Here is a 7035-nt window from a genome sequence, read left to right on the forward strand (position 1 = left end):
TCATTGTGGGAGACACCACACACACACCACCAGAGATCTCAATAACACCAGAGATCGTCCAAGTAGGGTCACAAGGACTCTTTACAATTAACATACAATGTATTAACCCACCTTTCTTTCTCGCAGCTGGCCAGGTTCTCACCCAGGCCATCCTCATGCCTAGAAGTTCACCAGAAAACTACAACCCATCTATCCTTTGGGCTGAGGTGGTAAGTAATAAGCCGATGCTAAGCTGCAAGATTTCATGCCAGGGCTCGGACATCAGCCTAGCAGGGATGATGGACACGGGGGCAGACGTGACAGTCATCGCCTCCAACAACTGGGGTGTTGGGAGCTGCAACCAGCAGAAGGTATTGTTACGGGTGTGAGAGGATCCGTAGCTGCCCAGAGAAGCAGGACGCTTGTCCAGATTGAGGGCCCAGAGGGGCGGATTGCAACAGTCCGTCCATGTTATTGACTCTGGGTTTACATTGTTGGGCAGGGATCTCATGTCCCAGTGGGGAGCCCGGGTTGAAATCCCGTCGCAACCCCGGGATTTTTAGTAGGGGTCACTGTGGAGCGCCCCACTCAGAAATTGAATTGGCTCACCGACAAAAGGGTCTGGGTGGACCAGTGGCCTTTGAAAAGACACCAATTGAGAGCACTCACTGCACTCGTGGAGGAGCAGCTGAGGAAGGGGAACATCGAACCTTCCAAAAGCGCTTGGAACTCCCCGGTCTTTGTGATCCGGAAGCCGGGGACAGACAAGTGGAGACTCCTTCATGACCTGCGAAAAATTAATGAGGTCATTGAGGTCATGGGACCCCTGCAGCCCGGAATGCCATCACCCTCTATGCTCCCTAGGCAGTGGAAGCTAGGGAGTCATAGGCATCAAGGACTGCTTCTTCCAGATCCCCCTACATCCAGACAATGCACTCCGGTTTGCCTTCTCGGTGCCTTCCATCAACCAAGAGGCTCCCATGCAGTGCTACCACTGGCGAGTTCCGCCGCAAGGCATGAAAAACTCACCCACCATCTGCCAGTGGTATGTCACTCGCATTGTGTCCCCTGTCCAGAGAAGAGTGGCTAGAAGTGGGAGTCTGACGTGCAGGTAGTCAAAGGATCACCGCAAGTTGCAGAGCTTGCTGCAGTGGTCAGAGCATTTGAGCAGTTCAATGAACCATTTAATTTGATAACAGATTCAGCATATGTAGCAGGAGTGGTGTCTAGAGCAGAAAGAGCATCGCTCAGAGAGGTGGCGAATCCAAAAATCTACAACTTGCTTTCAAAGCTGATCCAAACTGTCTCCCACTGAAAGCAACCCTTTTATGTGATGCATGTGAGATCACACACTGATCTGCCAGGATTCATTGCAGATGGGAATCGGAGAGCTGATGCACTAGCCATGCCTATTGAGATGGCAAATTTACCTAATAGATTCCAGCAAGCCCAGTTGAGCCATGCCACATTCCATCAAAATGCTCCAGCCCTCGTCCAGATGTTCCACCTCAACAAAGACCAGGCAAAGACAATTGTGGTGACATGCCTTAACTGCCAGAAATATCAGTTACCATCATTAGGCCAAGGAGTTAATCCTCAAGGCCTCAGCAGTTGTGAGGTACAGCAGATGGATGTTACCCATTTCCCCCAGTTTGGTCGCCAAAAATATGTGCATGCATCAGTAGGCACCTTTTCTGGTGCGACCTTCGCCTCAGCCCACCATGGGGAAAGAGCAAAAGACGTCACCAACCACCTGGTTCAAGCCTTTGCTGTGTTGAGGACGCCAAAAAAAATAAAAACAGATAATGGCCCAGCATCTACATCTCCAGAACTGAAAAGATTCTTTGATGAATGGGATGTGGAACATGTCACCAGTATCCCCCATTCTCCTACGGGCCAGTCAATCGTTGAGCGCAAACACCAGACGTTGAAAAGACTGCTTGAACAGCAGAAAGGAGGCAATGAGACTAATGCCCCCGGTTTTAAGACTCGCCAAAGCACTCTTCACTTTAAATTTTTTAAACTGCTCCTATGAAGAACCGAACCCCCTTATTTTAAGGCACTTTACAAACTCAACCAAGGCTAAGCTAACTGAAAGACCCAATGTCTTGGTAAAAGACCCAGACACGCTGCAAATACGCAGCCCATACCCCTTAGTCACCTGGGGTAGAGGATATGGATGTGTATCCACCCCAGAAGGACCTAAATGGATCCCTGGGAAGTGGATCAAACTTTTTTTAACAAAGACATCAAAACCAAAGCAGCCTGAGAACACAGTAGCAACTGCCTGGAAAAGGAGGAGAAACAAGACCTCCTGAATAAACAAGAAATTCTCCTCCCAGGCTGCAAGGCCAAACATTCCCTTTCCCACCTTCCCTGATGTGTTTCCCTCCCCTAAGTGGCCCTTCATTTTGTTTGAAAGAGGGGGAGTCTAAGGGAACCATAACCGCATGATTGTTCTGTTTATCTCATTTATATGTTGTTCTGCTTTTCTTCAGTTAAAGCCCCTTACAGGATGGTGACCCATGTGTTGCTTTATTATCTACTGCTGCAACTTCTCCCAGGCCAACACCAGCAAAGCAAAGCGTGGATCATCCTGCAGCCACAACACAACGTGTGGGTGACCCTAGCACAAGCCCTCAATCAATCTGGGCTGTGTCTAGGCATGGGCGGGATGAAGGATCCAATGTCGACCTGCCTTATTGGCATTCCCTTGCACACTGAGAAGTTTGTTGCTTACACCCACGATACACATATCCTCCAGCCCCACCATTGGGACCGATGGATGTGGAAACTCCCGACAGACATCTCAGCGCCCCAAGAGTTACATCTGCAGGGGTCTGCTGGAGCAGCTTACTGCTTCAATTCCCATTACAACGAGCCAAGGCACCAGTTCCAAGTTAGCCCTTACAATAAAATCTATAAAAAGGGCTGGTGCCAAAAAATGGCCCTGTCGGTTTCCACATCCATTGGCCACAACAAGGTGTTGCCGGATGGATTGGTTTTGATCTGTGGGGACCGAGCGTGGAACGGAATCCCGCCCTGCCTTACCGGGGGTCCCTGTACCTTGGGGTGACTGACCACCCTTACTCCAGACAGGGCTCAGCTCCTCAAATGGCATCAATCTGTTAATCAGGCACGATCCAAACGATCAATTCAAAAAATGTCAGATGATTGTGATGGTTCGGTTGTTAATTGGCCTCACTCCAAATGGGTTGTGGTCTCAATTTTCCTGCCATGGGTGGCGGCAGCCAAAGCCCTTGGGGAGCTTGAGCAAATTTCTTGTTGGCTTGGAAAAAACGCCCAAGCCACGTCCTCCGCCCTCAGCAAACTATTATCTGAGGAAGAGAAAACAAGGCAGGCAACGCTGCAAAATCGAGCAGCGATTGATTTCCTTCTTCTCGCCGATGGTCACGGCTGCGAGGAATTTGAGGGACTCTGTTGTATGGACCTGTCCACCGAAGGCAATTCCATCCAGGCCAAGATACATGAAATACAACAGCAAGTACAGAATCTACAAGTGGAAAGCAAAGACTGGTTCAGCAATTTATTTTCTGCTTCCACCTCCCCTTCATCCACATGGAGCTTCAGCAGCTGGGTCCCATCAGTCATAAAAGACCTTTTATGGATTTTGCTCACAATTTTCCTAATTTTATTAGCCCTTCCTGTTTTTAAGTATTTGATTTTAAAAACCCTTAAACCCTCCCTTCCTTTTCAATATAATAAAAAAGGGGGAGATGTTGGGGTGGCTCAGCCTACTCTTGGGCTGAGACCAGCAAATGTCACTCAAACCAGGGCCATCCACTGGGTGGATTTCCCCACCCAGGACAGCGGGTCGGAAGGTGGACCAGAAGAGATCACTGAGGTCTAGGTTACCTCCCCCTGGGTGGCTCCCAATCCTAAATTGCCTCCCCCGTTCCAGAAAGTTCTCTCTTTTTTAGTTGTTAATTGGTTCCCTGTTGTGACTCCTTCCTCCCTGTTTTCCCCATTGGTTCTGAAAAATTGTATCCTCCCCTCTGCCTGTACCCCACTGGTTGTTTTCCCTTTCCCCGCCTTGCTCCACCCCCCCCATAAACCGCCTTGCTCCACCCCCCCATAAAAGGGTGTGCCCGCTTCTTCTTGAGGCTTTTCTCTGGTCCCTGGACCCTCCCGCAAATAAACCTGTTGGAACCCACCCCAGAAGCCCCTCCTGCCTTCTTTGCTTTCCGGACTAACGCCAGCCTAATCCATCGGCCGCCCGACGTGCTTCCTCTGAAGAGGAGCCAGCGCATGCATCTATCTCGCACCGATCCCACAAAGTCATCCAGTGAGGACGCTGTGGAGGCTAACGCTGCGTCCCCTCTGCCCGAGGGCACGCCGAGGCTTGTGATAACAAGCCCCCAGTTGCGTTAGCTGCTATAGCTTGAATACATATTGGCCAGCCTTGCGTTAGGTGATATCTGTTCCAAACATCGGCGTGCCTTCCATCAGCATTCCTGGGAATGCTGGCTGCTGGAAGTAGAAGTAGAGGTAGCTAAGAAAGGAAGTCCTTTGCTCAGCTGTTCTGAGCTTGTGTCCTTATGTTCAAGTCCTAGAACTGATGCTACCAAATCATCATATTTCTCAATAAATTCAGTCACAAATGGATGTCAGAGGAACAGGCATGTATTTGGCTGTTAATGCTCAAGTTAGTGTCATGGGTTAGCTAGCATAGTCTCGGAAGTAATGTTCTTGCAAGGGAGTGCTTACAGCTTTCCCCATAACCTGACAGAACCTATCAGCTGGCCAGTTTGAATATGGACAATTCTTTGAGCCACTTAAAATTGTGACCGCCTTCATTCTCTCAGGGTTTAATTTTCGACTTCCCTCGTTTATTAAGTGACCAAGATATTTTACTTCTGATTCTACAGATTGCTGTTTCCCTTTTGATACTCTTAACCCCTTTTTCTCCAAGAAAATTCAGAAGTTTTATCGTTGCTTCCCTGACTTCACTTTCAGCTTCCCCGACTTCACTTTCAGCTTCCCCAGATAATAAGAGGTCATCCACATACTGGATGATTTGTATTTCTGGTGGAGTAGGGCAAGCTTGTAATCTTGTTTCTAAAGCTTGTCCAAATAGGTTTGGCAATTCTGTAAATCCCTGTGGTAATCTTGTCCATCTCAGTTGCTGCTTTCTCCCGGTATTTGGATCCTCCCATTCAAAGGCGAAAATATCTCGGCTTTCTTCAGCCAGTGGGCAGGTCCAGAAAGCATCTTTTAAATCCACTACACTAAACCACTGATGCTGGGGTGGGACTTTACTTAGGAGAGTATAAGGATTGGGTAGGATAACGAGCCCGAGTCCTCTTACTAACTTCCCGTAAGTCTTGAACTAATCTATAAGTCCCATCAGGCTTTTTTATTGGTAGAATAGGGATGTTATGAGGAGACATACAAGATTCTAATGTCCCATCCTTTATTAGTCTTTCTATTACTGGTTTCAAGCCTTCTCGTCCTTCTAAGGATATAGGGTACTGACGTACATGTATGGGACATTCTTCTTTCTCAGTCGTGACCCTTATGGGGTCAATATCCAGTCCTCCCCTATTCCCTTCCCCAGCCCAAACTTCCTTGTTAATTTTCTTTTCATCTTCTTGACCAAGTTTTAAAATTTTAGCCATCATTTTCCCTTCTTTTGGTATAACTCCTATTCCCAACTCCACCTGTAAATCCCTCCCTAATAAATTGCTACCTGCCCCAAGGACTAATAAAACACCCCCCATCCAAATTCTAGTTTCCCCTTCGATTACGACGTCTTTCATGATAGGAACTGTAATACTTTCTCATTTTGCACCTGTTACCTTTACAGTACCTTTACTTATACTACAACCTTTTGGAATTCTAGTTTTCCCTTCTATTACCACATCTTTTATGACAGGAACTGTAAAACTTTCTCCTTTTGCCCCTGTAACTTTTACGGTATCTTTACTTATACTACAACCTTTTGGAGTATTCACTAAGTTTTTTCAGCCCCTGTATCAACCACAAATTCTAACTGCTCCTCCTGGGGGCCAACTTTTAAAGTTATCACAGGCTCTAGATGGTATTTGTCCCCTAGAAAATAGAGCTGGTGACATCCCTATTCCTCGTCTGGACCTATTTCTCCACAGTAATAGCAAGCAGAATTTTAGAATGCTCCTGAGTTTTTGTTTGTACTGAGTTCCTGTTTTTCCCTTTTCCCCCTTTTTTTCGGGATCTATCCCAGAAAATTGTTTCATATTTCTCCTAAGTCTCTCTAACCATTCAGTTGGAGACTCTTCCTTTCCCTGTTGCCCTTCAAAAGCCCTTTTTAAATTCTGCCTTCAAGGTGCTGCCTCTTTTATTCCTTTGATTGTTAAATTACGGTAATCATTCATATTCCTTCGCCTAGCCTCTTCATTGTGATTCCAAGCAGTGGGTGTCAATAGCAAGTTTTGGTCTCCTAGTGGTCCCTGCTGGTTTTCTCTTTCCCAGATTCTCATACCCGCAACTTTAATCATTTCTCGTTCCTCTTGAGAAAATAATATTTTCATTATTGCTTGCATCTCTTCCCAAGTGAAAATGTTTGGACCTAAAAATTGATCTGATTGTTCAGCTGTACCCATAGGATCGTCTAATAGTCCTTTGATCTCTTTTTTAAAATCTCTAACCTCCGAAGAAGTGAGGGGGACATTTACAAATCCTGTTCCCCCAGCTCCCATTGGAACTTCCCTTAAAGGGAACAAACGGACTTCCCCATCCCAATTCTTGTGTCCTTTTTCTCTTATGATACTTCTTTCCTGTCTTGGGGGGTGTCAGGAGAGGGCTGTTCTGTAACTGAGCTCCCCATACTTTGGTGTGTTGCTTCCTCCTTAAGAGAACAGCAGAAGCGGCCGTTGGGAACGGTGCCGGCAAGGGAGTGGGGTAGGAGGTGGGAGTCCTCTCCGAAGCTGATTCCTCCAGGAGTGGGGGGGGCGTAGGCGGGGACTGCCACCGGAACCGCCAAGGGGACAAGTTCTTCTGGCAGATACCAGAGTTTGGCGTGGACTCTCTGCACACCGTCCACAGCAGTCACGGCGG

The 7035-nt window shown here is 47.4% G+C and overlaps 1 long non-coding RNA gene across 2 annotated transcripts in view; it reads right to left on the bottom strand.

Annotated features, from left to right (window-relative positions):
- Nucleotides 1–311: 311 nt before the first annotated feature.
- LOC108447453 overlaps nt 312–7035 on the bottom strand; it is a 9478-nt gene continuing 2754 nt past the window's right edge. The window contains exons 2-3 of one of the 2 annotated variants that reach the window (XR_001863020.1): nt 3046–3493; nt 312–766 (exon numbers count right to left, since the gene is read on the bottom strand). This is a non-coding gene — a long non-coding RNA (uncharacterized LOC108447453). Of the gene's footprint in view, nt 767–3030; nt 3494–7035 lie in introns of both variants that reach the window. The other variant, XR_001863019.1, reaches the window with a different exon arrangement.

This window comes from Corvus brachyrhynchos, unplaced genomic scaffold (assembly GCF_000691975.1).
Source record: "Corvus brachyrhynchos isolate BGI_N302 unplaced genomic scaffold, ASM69197v1 scaffold16, whole genome shotgun sequence".
Lineage (NCBI taxonomy): Eukaryota > Metazoa > Chordata > Aves > Passeriformes > Corvidae > Corvus > Corvus brachyrhynchos.